At 34.8% G+C, this 18,705-nt stretch overlaps 1 protein-coding gene across 1 annotated transcript in view; it reads right to left on the bottom strand.

Moving 5' to 3' along the window:
• Positions 1-813: 813 nt before the first annotated feature.
• LOC149230916 (uncharacterized) overlaps positions 814-18,705 on the bottom strand; it is a 59,120-nt gene continuing 41,228 nt past the window's right edge. The window contains exon 3 of the mRNA XM_089376164.1: positions 814-1,237. The gene's annotated coding sequence lies outside the window, so the exon portion shown is untranslated. The remainder of the gene's footprint in view (positions 1,238-18,705) is intronic.

The following is an 18,705-nucleotide window of genomic DNA, read 5'->3' as shown; positions in this document are numbered from 1 at the left end:
AACAGATCGTGGATCTGGGAGCCAGACAGTAAATGCCAAGGCTCACTACAGCCTTAGATCATCTCCCACACCAAAATAACAAATGCCAGTAAATGGAACGACATATAAGAAAATGGAACAGCAAATAAGTAATCGAACAACAAGTTTGTAATGGAACAACAATTCTTAAATGGAACAACAACTAAGAAATAGAACAACAACTAAGTCTCATAAGCAGTAACAAACTTAATCTATCAAATAAATTGCATTAATCGTAATTGAACGACAATCTTTCACTCTTAAGGCAGATCGAACAACACACACCAATGGAACAACACTGATTACTGATAAGTTATGGAACAGTGCTTGAAAGCCATATACGCACACAGCACACTTAAATAGTAATCTGATCTAAGCATCAATCTCAGTTAGAATGAATACGACTGTGTTTCAAAATAGAACAACATTGTTCATCAATTCAACAATCGTAAATAACATAACTCCCAAGATGAATTCCCTAACATGAATGTACAACACAAGAGCTTTGTAATGGAATAGTAACAGTATTCTGTTGAGACTAATAATATTAGATCAACTCTGAAAAGAACAGTAATATGATGCAGAGTCAATACAATAGTTCTGTCCATGGAAACCTTAACGAATTAAACATAACAGAGCATGTGATGTAAACTTATAAAACACATCAGATTACCAAATAATGACGATAAGCAAACCACGCATAAACCAACGTAATAATACAGGAGCAAGTGTCCTCCAGGGCCAGGCCCTTAGCCTCCAAGGGTACGCTGCTTAAGGTTAATCCAGACCTAGAGATGAAGTAATCACCAAGTTTGTATTAATGCATAAAGCAAAATTAAAATAAACCAGTTCTTATCGAGACTCAATGATCAAAGTTTTGATCTTAAAAGAAATTACATAAAAACATAATCATGTCTAACTCTCTCTCGAGCTAAGAGTGTTATCCCTTTTATAAGGGCGATGACGAAGATGTCTAAGTGCAAAAATAGATAAAACATCGATCCCTTAGGATCAAGAATCCTGAGGGATTCCCCGAACCGTTAATCCTCGATCATTTCTTTTCTCTCCTGCGCCGAGTTGGTATCTCCACCTCCTTTTCTGGGCCAATTCGCTTTGATTTGCTTTTCCTTGTTTGCATTCGGTCTCCCGTCAAAGGGACAACTGTTATCTCGTCCTTGTCCTTCCCTATGGAACGACAACTTCTAGTTTTCACTCCTCCCTGCATAAGGAAATGACAATTGTCAGCATTTTAGTTTTGCATATTAATCTCACATGTTTCGTTATAATCCTTTATCGTTTTCCAAGTTCAAGATGCAAAAAGGTGTGCAAGTTCTACTAAAAATATACTGAAATAATCATCAAAAACATACCTTTTTTATTACTCCACACTGGCTTTGATAATATGTCAGACCAGGTAGTAGCTCCTCAAAATCAATTTGTTCATATTCATTCAGGTTGGTATTTACTATATACATGAGAGAGAGACTATTCACTTCATTTCCTGGTGACTATTCATATTTCTTATTATTTATTTACATCAGTTACACTTATTTACCCAATCTTGATGATTACGTGTCAACATGCATGGATGAGTTTCCTATTTAGGAAAAATCCTCCAACTGATAGTACAGTGTCCCTTCCTCTGATCTCAACTGGGTCTCTGACTGAACTGACATGCATGAGTTATTTATGAGAGAATATTCAGTTATCTCAAGTACACTAGTTACATGCACGCAAGCATTAACTAACTAAACTCACAATTAATTCAACAAATTGTTTGAATTAATCTAACTGGACTTAACTCAATTAACTGAGATAACTAATTACAACTCATCCTCATCTCTTTAAATAAGGGATAAATTCCTCAATTAATGGAGAAACTGTTGCATGTCTTCACAAAGACTTCATGTTTGATTTTATACAACTAATTAACTGAAGATGAATTAATTAATTAATTTACAAACATCTGCTAAGATCAAATTCGAATTTTACTTCTCAAATTTAGTTCAAGGACAAACTAAAATTGGAATCTATCCCGAAATGCTATTTATAACACTTCCATTTTTCATTCCTTGTTTCTATGTCCAACACTGGTACCTGAAAGGCTATTTATAGCAATGCTATTTTTAGCATTTCTTGTTTCTATTTTCAATGGTTGGAGCTTCCTTACATGTTGTAGCTTGCAGAAAATTGAGGTAGCTTTCCTTTGCATCACAACAATAATAAATCGTGGTTTATCCCTTTATGGGTTTCCACATATATCTAGTGTCAATATGTGTTGTTATTATGTGTTCATGTGATGTTTTGGTTTGCTTATTACTTGTTCACATGTTCAATCTAATGGTCATTATTTGTTAAGTTGCTCATGTAATCTTTCAGTGAATGAGTTGAAAGAAAAGAATTTTAATGTCCATAAATATGCTAAATTGATTCACCCCCCCCTCAGTTGAGTCAAGTTTCCATCAGCCATAGAATTAATCACCGCCCTTCCAGCCTGCATCATCCAAGAGATCAATGCAATGTCGATCTGCCCGCTATGTTGTTTGAAGGAAAAGAAGAAGTGGTTCTCATTCTCGGTATTAGGGTTGATAGGGACTGACCTCTTCTTAAGACTCCTCTGGCCGGAAACGTTAAGCGCCCTCAACATTAACTAATTTTGCACTGTCAAATATGTAATTCGACAGTCAAGTTTCCATTAGCCATAGAATTAATCACCGCCGTTCGAGCCTGCATCATCTAGGAGATCAACACAATGTTGATCTGCCCGCTATGCTATTTGAAGGAAAAGAAGAAGTGGTTCTCATTCTCGGTATTAGGGTTGATAGGGACTGACCTCTTCTTAAGACTCCTCTGGCCAGAAATTTTAAGTGCACTAAACATTAACTAATTTTGCACTATCAAATATGTAATTCGACAGTCTGAAACACCGAACATTTCAGTGCAATGCAATGAAGGAATGTTTTCAAAACTTAAAAAAAAGTGATCATAGCGCCCTTTCTTGACCTCTTTTCAGAGCAAAGCTAGATAATTGCAAAGCTTATTACGCTATGACTCTGTATGACTCTGCAAATCCTGCAAACCATTCGTAGAAACACAATCTCAAACTATAAAAGAGCTTGAAACACAATGATAAAACGATCAAACGAAAACCTAACTTATTCCCTTACCAACTCTAGCCTTAACTTATCAAACGAAAACCTAACTTATTCCCTTAACTTATGGAATCAGTAGAATACATTTGTAGGAGGTAAGATGATGTCGTCGAAGTCTAAGTATGTGGTTTCGCAGAAGCTTGATTATGCAGAAACCATGGAACAATGAAGGTGTCAATTTTAGTAGAATATTAGGGTGGTTGTTGGGTGCACCAATAACAAATCTAGAAGCATACCGAGAAGAACAGGGAGTTGCAGAGCCCCGATTCTATAGATCTGTAAGCAACATGAGCTCCATACCCATAACTGGGTTACCCAGTGATGTAATGCAACATGTTAAGAGCCAACCTTCACTATGGAACATGCTTCACAATAAGCCCTATGCCTGCTAAAGGCCCTTCAGTAAAGACAAATAGGCAGACCCAATGCTTCTCATCATCTTTCATGCGAGCCAAAGTACTTCATGCATTATATATGTGCATGAACTCGTAGATGGATTCATTATTAGAGGCAGAGGCACGAAGCCATAGTTTGACTTTTCTCCAGCAACCATTCAACCACGACACTAATATTGGCCATAAGGGCCCCATGAGGGTGAAGGGCACAACTGTATCACAAATTTTTGGGATTTTTTTGAAGTTGAAGTAACTACATAATTAGATTGCAACACACATACCTTATGTGTAGGGAAAATAATGTATGGACACCCTCCAAACAAGCTTTCTTTGTCGAGGTTTTCAATAATATATAATTATGGCTCTAGCATTCTGTTTGAATAAACTATTGGCAATGATGGCATGGAAAAACAAATTCTAGACCGGGTTTCCCATGTGAATGGGACTTCTAAGAAGTGGGTAGTCCCCCTAGGAGGTTGTGGCGTAGTGGGAATAAGATTGAATGGAGGAGTAGAGGGCCTAATGGGGTAGTCAAATATAGGGGAACCATGAGGTTTACTGAATGAAACGAAGTTGTGCTAGTAATAGCCTCTATCGATCCATTGATCCATTGAGGATATGATATGGGTTTTCTACAAAACATTTCCCATCTGAGGTTGATAATAGTAACAATGATCTCCCATCTCAGGTTGATAGTAATAACATTGATGATGAAAGATGAAGGTAACATTATCGCAGTTGATGATGACCGGTCATGGATGTGGTGTTCGAGCTTCCCCCATACCTGGATAGAGGATGAAATAGACAAGTGGGATGTATGTAACTAGTGTGTGGCACATAGTTTTTTTTATCTCTAAACTAGTTATTTTAATTTAGTGTGTTTTTTAAAATTAATGTGTTATTTATTTTATTTATTCATTTCACTAAGGTAACAAATGCAACACAAATGATAATTCAATTTAGAAAAAATAAATAAATAAAATTAATAAGAAATAAATAAATAAATAAGAGGCACGCAAGGATTTCATGCAGTCCAGGTGTCTCGGTACTCATATTTGAGGAGAAATGACATCGTAAATCTTGTTGTAACCCATACATTTGTGACAGTTATGTAATTATGTAGTGTACGTATGTAACAATTACGTAATTATGCAATTCTAATTGTTGTGGCGGTTGGATTTGAAAAGACATGCACTGTGCTATATGTTCTCAGTTTTTGCTCAGTTTTTCAAAATGTATATGGCCCAAATAAATATCTAGGAAGCTAGGAGAAACTTGATCATTGCCTATTGATCCAAATTTCTTCTTCTTTTCTTTTATGAGATAAGAATACATAGAAACTCTATCCATTTCCAACTCAACTACACCCCCCATATATTCTTCCCTCCTCATATGGTCATGCCTCGAAACAAAAAACCTCTAGCTAGCACACGAGATAAGCTCACCAACTGCCAACCCTATTTCGTGAGACGACACCAAGAGAATATCCTACTCAAAATATTCTAACCCATCGTTGAATGATTTAGTATTATTGTGGAGATTTATGATTGACAAATTATGGGCAATTGTTAACCAGAGAATTAGATCTTTCTCAAAGTGTTGTTGCATTGATTTGTAATTATGGACTCTAATGAGGAGCAGAGTTTTTTCAGCTCCACCCATGCCGAAAACACCTACTTTGGACAGGGTGGAGGATTTTCTTTCCTTGTCATCAATTACCATAATTTTAAATCCTTTGCATAACTCATCTTGTCCTACTATACACGACCCTTGAATTCCTTGTTGTCTGTAACTTTTTCCAAGTCATAATCTCAAATAAACAAAGTGGTAATTGAGTTGGATACCTAAGTATCAACAACAATTGTAGTGTAGGTAGATCAGAGTGCCACTTATGTTCTTGGTGGTGGGGTTTATTCCTAAGAGAGGGGCTCCTTTGATTTGTACCGAGATAATATTCCAAGGCATTAATATAATTGGTTTATATTTTTCGTTTTGGGCAGGTCACAATTTCTATGTGCATGTTGGGAAATGGGCTCATCAAATGGAACTCCATTCAAAGGGCCATGAATGTTAAGCTCTTTTTTTTCCAAAAAGAAAAAACCAGGAAAAAGGAAAAACCAACATACTTTTTACTATTAAAAAATATGTTTACATTATCATAAATAACATTGTTATGCTCCATACACTCAAAATATACAACGAGTATTTTATGATGTTTGTTTATGTTTGTTTATATCCTTAAGGCAGAATAGGGGTCTTTTCGGTCAATTATAGGATCTTATAATAGAGGGGTTGTTGGGGGATTTATTGTATATGGCATAACAAGGTAATATTGATGCTTATTCCAATCCTATAAATTCTTTCTTATATTGTCTTGTGGTTGCATACCATTGCATTTGATTTACCTTACATTCTTTTTTTATTCTATAACTCCTAAGAGGAAGCTGTGATAATGGTTTGATTATTAGAATAGATTAATGTCAACAATTTGTATTTAACCAGCTTGTGTTTCTTCTATGCATTTGGTTCAACTTGTATCTGAGTTTTTTTATTACTAGTCGATAAGATCATAAATGTGTGGCATAGTTAGTGTGTTATATGCTCAGAGTCCAACAAGATGGTCTAGATTCCTCATTTTGCTGATGGCTTGACCTAAATTTTGTTTACCCCTTTACCATCTATACAATCACAAATAATCGCCACCTTCTTCCATTGTTCACGCTAGTTCCTACCTTATTAAGTCTTCAACCCTTTTCTTATGTAAATAATAAAAAATATTACCTCTCTCCCTCGTTCACATATCCTTCTAGATCGTGCCTTCCCAACTATTAAACCCTTTCAAATGTATAAAATCTCAAATAATCACCACCTTTTCCTCCTACACCCATTTCAGTTTTCCTCATGGCCTTTTATTTCCATGTCAGTGAGACCCACAAGCTTCCTTCTACGTAGGGTTTATGTTATCAAGATCATGGACTTTATTTTATACTTGGATGGCCAGTCAATGTAGTAAATAATGAGAAGCATTGTCATACCTTTAGACTGGACCTGTATTTTTTTGTGGTTGTTGGATCAACCATCACAATAAGTTGCTTTCTGTCTATTCTTATGGCTTTGTGTCTTGAATATCATTTGAATAAGCACTAACAATATTACATTTTGAATCGAATTTTTGGTTTAAAATTTTAGAAAATTTGCATGTAAAGATGAATGGTTTAACCTAGAAATGGAATTTGGTTACTCCACGACCCCGAGCCAGAGTGTGGGCTAGACCCTCTTCATTTTATACAAGATTTGTCACTTTTCTTTGGATGTTGGGTAAGTTTTATCCATACTCACAGAATGTAGCATCTGTACAACATAATTATAAAAAAGTTACATATCATTTTTATCTCCAGATTTTTGAAGTTTTGAGAGCCCTCCCAAAAATATATATTTCAGAGATAAAAATGAAATTAAAAATGCTTGTTTTAAATTAAAAAGTAGAGGTGGAAAGCAAATTTAAAATTATATCTATTTTATTTTTTAAATTATTTATGAATAATCAAAATTCTCCCTATATATATTCTATATTTTCTTTACTTTTTCCTATTTAAATTGATAACCTTTAAATACAAAGGTTTTTTAATAAAACAAGGAGGGTTGCGATGCAGCAAGTCCCTGCCACCAGATTTACATATCCCATTAGAAAGGTAGCATGCCCCAAAAGCTTGGGTATTTTGATATGATACAAAGGTGCTTGCTGCAACATTTCCAGCAGAACCTATTAAGCGATCGACATGTGGCCTTGGCACAGGTATACAAAGGTGCTCACTGCAACGTTTCCAACCTAACCTATTAAGCCATCGACATGTGGCCTTGGCACAGGTATACAAAGGTGCTCGCTGCAGCGTTTCCAACAGAACCTATTAAGCCATCGGCATGTGGCTAAAGCTCGTTAAAAAGCCAGTAGTCGTAGATAAATATTCATAGCTTATTCCTGCTATTCACATAGATATATAGAAGCATGAAAATAAGGACAATCAAAATCAAAGAGGCTCATTAATAAGAGTTGCACGGGAGCCTTGTTGTTACCTAATTGTTGCAGTAATGGATGTGTTGTCAGGCTTATGCTCCGGTTCTCTGATACGAGAGGTTTACGAAGAACCAGAGCATAATTCTTATGTGCTAATGCATTATATATCCTAGATAGTGAGTAGGATTCTTATGTGCCAGCACAGGCGTGAGGCATTAAATGATTTAGCCAAACCTCACGCTGACTCATTATTAATTCGATTGCGATCAATCGTATTTTCTTCCCATGCTCGCTGCATGGACCAAGAGGGAACAACAATGGAATAGTTGCTTGCTCGCATTAAGATATGTTGCGTAGAGTACGTAGTATCTAATGGAGATGGATGTTGATCCTATCACAGATTTATAGTGGTGTAAGAGCGAGTGTTTTAATAATAAGCTCTGTGTTGCAACTGTTTACGATGTGAAAGCGGTTTTAACAAGACCGCTATTGCTCTAATTCGGGTGGAGGGAGAATCTGCCATTGGTGAGACGGACCAGGATTTTATATGTGTCACTCTAGACTGGTGGCCACCAGAGAAATGTGATTATGGGACATGCAGTTGGCAGTACGCCTCCCTACTAAATTTAGTAAATGCTCTACCCTTCACCTTCAAGTTATTTTCCCGAGAACTTTTGTTCATGGTATATCCGCTGCCTCTGCAACTGGATGACAAGAAATCGGTGGGAATATCGAAGTGAGGTAAGTGAGTGAGTGCTAGTGTTAGTAGTAAGAGCAATGAGGAGAGAAATAATTTGGGATTTGGAATAGATGGAATCATTTTCAGGTTGCAATTGCAGACGTTGGAAAGGGCCATTCTGTAATTGAAATCAATATGTTGAAGTTTAAAAGCGCATGATGCTCGGGAAGTAAACAACTGGGAAATAAACAACCCTAGTCTGTTGAACTGGAGAAGGAAAGGAAAGGGCTACTCGAAATTACTGTCTTCAGTATGATGAAGTAAATTTTTACTTTCTTTGAATGCAAAATTGGTTATAATTTCTATCAATTCTTTGTCAAGTTCTTGAAAACCCACTGCTGGCAACCGCTGTGAAAGGTTAGGATAATGTATCAGTATTTGTTTTAATTGTGAACTATATCATCACTTGGTTCATATGAATTTGAGTATGATCATGCCTTAATTGCAGCTTTCCATCGGTTGAAGATAAGATTATGGATGCCTTCCCATGTCAAGATGGGATGTCTTGAATGCCTTTTTCAATAAAACAGGGTATGTTGTGAACTAACATCTGAACCATGGTTACTCTCAATGAAAGAGAACTTTCGAGTTCACATCAGATCTATCTTCACTGCATGAACACTATTTTGTTTCCTTGATGTGTTGGGTACTAGCATAGATTTAACCATAGAAAACAGGGTATGTTTTGAGTCCACATCTAAATAACCATAGAAAACAGGGTATGTTTTGAGTCCACATCTGAATAGCTAGCTTCACTACATGCTTGGTTGCTAGCTTCACTGCATGCTTGGTTGTTATTTTGTTTCCTTGATGTGTTAGGTACTATGATAGATTTAACCATAGAAAAATGGGTATGTTTTAAACCATTTTAACAACTGCAAGGTCATTCTTTCTTTCGTTGGATGTGTTAGGCACCAACATAGATTTAAGCATAGAAAATAGGGTACATTTTTATTTCACATTTGAACTATCTACAATGCATGGTTATTCTTGTTTTTGTTAGATGTATTAAGCATTAGCATCTAGATATAGCCTAGAAAGCACTGAGGACCCTAAGTCTATTAACCACTGAGGAGGGGAAACAAATGAAAATTTCAATCTGGTTTTAACTCTGTCATATTAAAAATTAAAATTGAAAACATACCTCTGAATCAGGACCAGTCCGCATATTCCCATACATTCTTACCTCATAGTTTCTTATATTTCTTATGGTTTTTACTCTTCATACTGTATAAAATACAATATATAAAGTACATGCATGTTATATATAAACTTTAAAGTGTTAGGTACCTATACTACTTGTTTAACCCCTTATTGTTATTAGTGCAACCACCTTATTATATTGTTGTGCCCATGTAGTCCCCATATTGTTATTATTCTGCCCTAGAGAAGCCCACTATTGTTATTGTTATGCCCTTACATTATTATTGTTATGTTGACTCTGATTATATTATGACGCCTTAGACTCCTATATATAGAAAGGAGGTCTTGTCATTTGTATCATCCAAGAATTGTTCATTTGTGTAATGTAAAGGAGGTTTCCCCCTCGAAGAGGTTGATTTCTAAGTTGTTGATCTATCTTTTCTATCTTTTTTTAAGCTAGTTTCATAACATTTGGTATTAGAGGTTTGGATTCTAGGGTTTCACTACTCCAAATTGGTCATCGTGGAATTGTTGATATAATGTGTTTTCTACGAAGTTTCAGAAGCTAAAAACAAAACCATTTGAGACGAAATCATTCTGAACCTCAGGTCGGAATTTTAGATCTTGTCTCACTACATTTTTGGAGATATGATCTAAGGAGGTTAGGGTTTTTGCAAGCTCCATAATTCCATCTCAAACAAGTCATTGTGGAATTTTCACTATAATATTTTTCTACGAAGGTTCAAACTCTACAATTAAAACTCATTTGAGCCAAAATCATTGTGAAGCTTGGACCTGGATTTCATATCTTGTTTATCTATAGTTTCAGAGATACAGTCCAAGAAATTTAGGTCTTCTACAGGCTCCTGAATTACATCCCAAACAGGTGACCTGGAGAAAATCGTCATAACTTTCTGTCTAAGCACTAGATTGAAATTTCGTAAATATATACAGAAAGAGGATGGACTGTACTTTTATCTATGTTGGCTTCAGGTCCAAAGGGCGAAACATTAACACATTGAACATCGTACAAGTTCTCTCCACTGAAAAAGTATATAAGCAGGTCATCTTGGGAGACTGTGCATAATTCTTTCTTGGAGATTCCAATTTAGATCAGATTGGTGGCATTGGAAAGAGGATGCAGAGGGATACTACAGATCATAATTTCATACCTTGGAGATCTGAAATTTCAGAGATACAACAGATTCAAGATCGAGCTACTAAAAGCAATAAAAAGAATGACTCGAATCAAGAAAATAGAAACACTTAGTAAGCAAAATTGGATGGAGGATTTGAAGAATGTGATCGAAGCTAAGATAAATAGTTTTATATGTGTCATGGAAGCTAATATCGATGGTAGGGAAGCAGATTTGAAGAAAGGCATGAAATATTTGAAGAAATACATGGAAGGTTTGAAGGAAGGTGGGACAAAGCTGCTACAAGAAATGCCTCCTAATGACGAAAAGGTAGTAGAGGAAACTCATGATGAGAAAAAAATAAATGTTAATCATGATTTCATAGAATCTAACATTGGATTGAAGACCCACCATATTCCAAAGATTGATATGAGGAAGTTTTATGGCAAGGATCCCATAACATGGATACTATAGATGGAGAAATATTTTGATCTACATGATGTGAAACTATTACAAAAGGTACGTATTGCATCTTTATATTTAGAACCGAATCAATTTTTATGGTATAAAGGGATTTGTTCTCGTAAACCACTTGTCACCTGGTCAATTTTCATGGAGGAAATGATATCACATTATGAGGATACACAGAGCAACACCTTCTTTAGCCAATTGATAAATCTCAAACAAAAGGGTTCAATGGTAGAGCACATTGAGGACTTCCAAAAATTGAATATAAGGTTAAATGATATTCCAGAGAAGTAGAGGATTAATGTCTTCATAGGGAATTTAAAGGATAAAATTCAACATGAGGTTCGCCTTTGGGAACCTAATTCATTGGAGAAGGCATATATGTTGGCAAGAAAAATTGAAAGAAAAATTATGGCAACAAGAAAGCCTACCACTCATAACTATAAATATGGAAGTGTTGTTGTTCCTAGCCTTTCACCACCTACAAGGTTAAGACCACAAAAATTGGAAGCAAAAAGAGCAAAAGGGCTTTGTTATAATTGTGATAGAAAATACACTAAAGGTCATAAGTGTGCTGAGAATAAATTAATTTACATAGATGGAGAAGAGGACCAAGAAAAGGAACAAGAAACGTCAAAAGAAGAGGATATACACCAGGAACCGATCCTAGAGAAAGAAGAAATGAATCTGACCATATATTTTAATGCATTAATAGGAATTACCACTCCTCAAACTCTCAAGATAGAAGGGAATATCAAGAATAAAAAGGTAACAATGTTGATTGATTCGGGTAGTACCCATAATTTTATTCATTGTAAGATAGCCAAGGAATTGAATTGCTTCCTATATCTAGCACCAGAGTGTCAAGTAATGGTTGCAAATGGAGGAACCATAAATTGCTCTAGAAAGTGCCATAATATCAAGCTATCCATGGGAGAATATGTCTTGAATAGTCCAATGCTTTCCATTCCAATGGGTGGTGCAGATGTTGTACTGGGAGTTCAATGGCTACAATCTTTCAGTACGATAGCTTTTAATTTTCAAGAACTTTTCTTGAATTTTTTTGGCAAGGAAAGGATTTTGAATTGAGGGGTATCACAGGGAAACCAGGAAATATAATTAGCTCTAACATAATGAAAACGCTTCTAAAGAAAGAACAACAGGGCAAAATTGCACAATTATGTTCACTATATGTACCCACATCAAAATCATCTATTTCTTTGTATATCCAAAAAGTTTTGGACAATCATTCCAAGGTATTTGAGACACCCAAAGGCCTCCCACCTATTCATGATCATGATCATGCTATTCATTTGATTCCAGGAAATGTTCCCCCACACATCAGGCCTTACAGATATCCATATGCCCAAAAGAGTGAAATTGAATGCAAGGTTGCAGAAATGCTAGAGGTGGGTATAATTCAACCTAGTCAAAGTTCTTTCTCTGCTCCAGTGGTATTGGTACACAAAAAGGATGGATCATGGAGCATGAGTCCGATTTATAGGGAACTCAACAAGCTTACTATTGAAATTAAATTTCTCATTCATGTCATTGATGAATTATTGGATGAATTACATGGAGCAATTTACTTCACCAAGATGGATCTTCATTCAGGATATCATCAAATCATAATGAAGATTGAATACATTCCAAAAACAACATTTAGAACTCATGAGGATCATTATGAATTTTTGGTCATGTATTTTGGCCTTACCAATGCACCTTCTAAATTTCAAGGTTTGATGAATTCCTTTTTCAAACCCTTAGAAAATTTGTGTTATTATTTTTTGATAATATATTAATCTACATAAAGTCTTGGAAGGATCATGTTCAACATGTTGACAAGGTTCTCAAACTATTGGAGGAGAAAAATTTATATGCAAAAATCTCTAATTGTTTCTTTGGAGTATAAGAGGTGGAATATTTGGGTACTCAGCTCATAATTCATCTTATCATCTTAAATCTGATGGGAAAACTATGATAGTGAACAAATGTTTGGAAGGATATATTCGTTGCTTTGTATATGATAAATAGACACAATGGGTCAAGTGGTTTCCTATAGCTGAATGGTGGTATAACACTTCCTTCCACACAACAGTAAAAATGACCCCATTTATGGCACTCAATGGATATCATGCACCATCCATCACATCATCTTTAAAATAAAATTCTAAGGTTCAAGTAGTGGAGGATCACATCGAACATCAACAACAAGTTCTCAAACTCTTAAATGATAACCTCACTTTGGCGCAGAATAGAATGAAACAACATGCAAATCAACATCGCAACGAAAGTAGTTTTGATGTAGGTGACTGGATATTTCTACGACTACAACCATAGAAACAAATGTCCCTCAAGAAAACTAAAAAGAATAATAAATTATCGCCAAAGTATTATGGTCCGTACAAGGTGTTACAAAAGATTGGTACTATGGTATACAAATTGGAGCTTCATACATCTTCCCGATTGCACCCAATTTTCCTTGTTTCATGCTTAAAGAAGGTTATAGGTGAGAAGCTCCTATTTCAAAAAATATTGTCAAACCTTGACAAGGAACAAAATATCATATTCGAACCTGAAGCAGTCATGGAAATAAGAACCCAACAGCTACGAAATCGATCCATTTCAGAGTATCTCATCAAGATGAAGAACTTACCCATTGAAGATTCCACATGGGAGGACAAGAATTTTATACAGAAGCATCCAAAACTACTCAAGCATTGAGGACAACAATTTTTTAAGGAGAGTGGCATGTTAGGTCCCTATGATACTAGTGTAACCCCTTATTGTTATTTGTGAAACCCCCTTATTATGTTGTTGTGCCCATGTAGTCCCCATATTGTTATTACTGTGCCCCAAAGAAGCACACTATTGTTATTGTTGTGCCCTTACATTATTATTGTTATATCGGCCCTGATTATATTATGACCCCTTGAACTCCTATATATAGAAAGGAGACCTTGTCATTTGTATCATCCAAGAATTGTTCATTTGTGTAATGTAAAGGAGGTTGCCCCCTCAAAGAGGTTGATTTCTAAGTTGTTGATCTATCTTTTCTATCTTTTTGTGAGCTGGTTTCATAACATAAACTACATCAATGCTACGTCTTATAGGTAAAATATTTACTATATTTACCTGATTTAATTATGATGCAGATTAAGAGTTACTGATATTTACTTGTGATGCAGATTAAGAGTCAGTTCTTCTGATTATTAGTCGAATAGCGTCAAAAGCGGAGGCTAGGTGTTGGGCCATCAATGTTGAAACGAAGGCTAGGTGTTGGGCCATCAATGTTAAAACAGATGTTGACACAGTGCCCATAATTTCATGTGTGTCTGGAAGTTCTTCCATAGAACTTCCATAGCAGTATGCAGTTGTTAGCACTATCAATGTTGAAGTAGTGTTGAACTTCCATAGCGGTATGCAGTTGTTAGCGCCATCAATGTTGAAGCAGTGTTGAAGTAGATATTCCATAGTGGTATGCAGTTGTTAGCGCCATCAATGTTGTTAGTGCCCATAAGTTCTGGAAGATGAATTGAAGCATTGCCGACAATCAACAATTGAAGCATTGCCTACAATCAACAAAAAGGCAACATCAACATATTAGTTTTTTGCATCGTTTAGAAGGCATGTGAGGCTTTCTTACCCAAGAAAGCGGTGCTTTCCCAAGAAGGCAGTGATCAGCCACGTAGTAGCAGATGATCAACCATGTAGTGGTAGCAGGTTGCCACTTGTTGGGACAAAGCTCACATTAGTGCCAGAGCAGCTTAGAAAATAGATACGCTCGGTCGCTCATGTCTCTGTCTCTGTATCTATTATGTATTCATATATTTCAATTACCATAAAAGAGTTGCCTGCCTGCATTCATCCAGCTTAGCGTAGGTAATTCATTCTTTTTAACATTTAATATTTTCAACTAATGCTAGCATTAGTTTACTTTGCGAAGCTAAATTTCCAAATGCCAAGCAAAAAGATGAATACAGTTGATGATTTTATCCTCCTACCTTGAGAAGAGGCCAAATAAGATGATCAAACTGATTCATTTTAAAAACTTTGGCTATTCGGAATAGTAACCTGTTATTTTTCACAATAATCAGTGTATTTAATGTTAAATTCCATCATTTCCATTACTATAGCCCCTCCCTTTCCTACGGCAGGGACTGAAAAGCATTGTCAAAATAAGTGCTTCCAACCTGTAGAATGGAAGATCTATCTAGCTATCCGTATAAAATTTATGAAATATGTACAATTTGAGTTTTACTTTTAATATTAGATTTTAGATTTATGTTTTAGGTTTAAGTTTAGGTTTTGGGACTTAGATTTAATTTATAAGTTTTAGATTTACTTTTAGTTTTTTTAAGTTTAAGTTTCACTTTTAATTTTATGTTTTATTAGATTTTTAGGTTTTAAGTTTTAAAATTAAATTCAATATTATATTTTATGTTTAGATTGAATTTTTAGATTTTAATTTTATGTTTTACAGGATTTTAGGTTTTAAGTTTTAAAACACTTCAAAATCACTACAATGGTATCATACTTCAATATCATATATATAATTCATCATAATATATATTTGATATAAATTTATTTGATATTGATCATGTATTTAGAGTTAAATATTTTAGTATTTTCTCTTTCTATTTTATATTTTTATTATTTTATATTATTTTTAGTTTTTTTTTTAACATTAATGAACACATTCCACTAGGCACAATGGTAACTTCATAGAAACGAATGCTACTATTTCACTTGGTAGAACTAATATTTCATAAATGCCACAAGGGCCAACATGTCTCCTAGACTTGAACCCACTCTACTTGGACACAAATCGTGAACCATATCACTTGAGCTAAGTTCCTTTGACATATTATCTCTATTGTTAAATAAATTATTAATTAATTAGTATTATTTCAGGGTCTATAATATTTATCTTAGGGTTTATATACCTTGGATTTAATATTATTCCATTGGGTTTATAATACCTTGGGGTTTTAGTATTAACCCCTTGGGTTTATAATATTAATCCCTTGGGTTTATTAATCTAAAGGTTCATACTCCTACGATGTAATATTATTCATAAGGTTTATAATATTAATCCTTGGGTTTAATATAAATCCCTTGGGTTTATAATCATGGTCAACCTTGGTCAATCATGCTTCAATGTCACATTGTGACAAAGATTGTCTCAATATGAAAATCAACCATCGTCAACCATTGTTAACTGTTGTCAACCATGGTCAACAATGGTAAACCATTGTCAACTATGGCTAATCATGGTCAAACGTGGTCCAATGTCATATTGTGGCAAAGAGTGTTTGAATATGAAAATCAAGCATGATCTACCATGGTCCAGCATCGCATTGTGACAAAGTTTGTTTCAATTTTAAAATCAACCATCGTAAAGCATGGCCAACCACATTTATTACTAGGTTTTAATATTTATCTTAGGGTTTATATACCTTTGGTTTATTATATTAATCCCTTGGGTTAAATATTATTCCCTTGGGTTTATAATTTCTTGGGGTTTTAGTATTAACCCCTTCGGTTTATTATTCTCTTGAGTTTATAATATCAATCCCTTGGGTTTATTAACTAAGGGTTCATATACCTAGGGTATAATATTATTCATAGGGTTTATAATATTAATCCTTGGGCTTAATATAAATCCATTGGATTTATAATCATGGTGAACCATGGAAAACCATTGTCCAATGTCACATTGTGACAAAGATTGTCTCAATATGAAAATCAACCATTGTCAACCATCTTAACCCATCGTCAACAATGGTAAACCATTGTCAACAATGATAAACCATTGTCAACCTTCGTCAACCATTTCCAACCATGGTCGAATGTCACATTGTGACAAATATTTTCTGAATATGAAAATCAACCATGGTCAACCATGGTCAACCATGGTATAATGTCGTATTGTGACAAAGATGATCTCAATATGAAAATCAACCGTGGTAAACCATGGTCAACCATGTTTATTTTAGCGTCAACTTTGGTCCACCTTGGTCAAACATGGTCAACCATGGTCAATCATGGTTAACCATGGTCCAATGTCATATTGTGACAAAGATTGTCTCAAAATGAAAATCAACCATAGTCAACCATGGTCCAACATCGCATTGTGAAAAAGATTGTCTCAATATGAAAATCAACCATGGTCAACCATGTTTATTTTAGGGTTCATAATATTTATCTTAGGTTTTATATACCTTGGGTTTAATATTATTCCTTTGGGTTTATAATCCCTTAAGGTTTTATTATTAACCCCTTTGGTTTATAATATCAATCCCTTGGGTTTATTAATCTAAGGGTTCATACTCCTATGATGTAATATTATTCATAAGGTTTATAATATTAATCCTTGGGTTTAATATAAATCCCTTTGGTTTATAATCATGGTCAACCTTGTTCAATCATGCTTCAGTGTCACACTATTACAAAGATTATCTCAATATGAAAATAAACCATTGTCAACCATCGTCAAACATGGTCAAGAATGGTAAACCATTGTCAACTATTTTCGACCATGGTCAACCATGGTCCAATGTCACATTGTGACAAAGATTGTCTCAATATGAAACTCAACCATATTCAACCATAATCAAAAGTCATACTATGGCAAATATTGTCTCCATATGAAAATAAACCGTGGTAAACCATAGTCAACCATGTTTATTTTATGGTTTATAATATTTATGATAAGGGTTATATTGATTCGGTCTATAATATTAATTCCTCGGGTTTGATATTATTTTGTTGGGTTTATAATCCATTTGGGTTTTAGTACTAACCCCTTGGGTTTATAGTATCAATCCCTTGGGTTTATTAATTTAAGGGTTCATATTCCTAGACAAAGATTGTCTCAATATGAAAATCAACCATGGTCAACCATTGTTAACTATTGTCAACCATCGTTAAATATGGCTAATCATGGTAAACCATGGTCCAATATCACATTGTGACAAAGATTGTCTCAATATGAAAATCAAGCATGGTCAACCATGATCCAACGTCACATTGTGAGAAAGTTTGTTAAAATAAACCATGGTAAAGCATGGAGAACCAAGTTTATTACTTGGTTTTAATATTTATCTTAGGGTTTATATACCTTCAGTTTATAATATTAATCCCTTGGGTTCAATATTATTCACTTGGGTTTATAATCCATTGGGGTTTTAGTATTAACCCCTTGGGTTTATTATTCTCTTGGGTTTATAATATCAATCCCTTGGGTTTATTAATCTAAGGGTTCATATACCTAGGGTATAATATTATTCATATGGTTAATATAAATCCATTGGGCTTATAATCATGGTAAACCATGGTAAACCATTTTCCAATGTCACATTGTGAAAATGATTGTCTCAATATGAAAATCAACCATTGTCAACCATCATAATCCATAGTCAATAATGGTAAACCATTGTCAACAATGATAAACCATTGTCAATTTTCATCAACCATTGTCAATCATGGTCAACCATGGTCCAATGTCACATTGCGACAAATATTGTCTCAATATGAAAATCAACCATGGTCTAACGTCGCATTATGACACAGATGATCTCAATATGAAAATCAACCATGGTCAACCATGTTTATTTTAGGGTTTATAATATTTATC

Source organism: Pinus tabuliformis, chromosome J, assembly GCF_031772625.1.
Source record: "Pinus tabuliformis cultivar Carrire ecotype Pingquan chromosome J, CPIR1, whole genome shotgun sequence".
Classification (NCBI taxonomy): domain Eukaryota; kingdom Viridiplantae; phylum Streptophyta; class Pinopsida; order Pinales; family Pinaceae; genus Pinus; species Pinus tabuliformis.
Note: the sequence above shows the minus strand (reverse complement) of the source record. Positions and strands in the feature narration are given on the sequence as shown.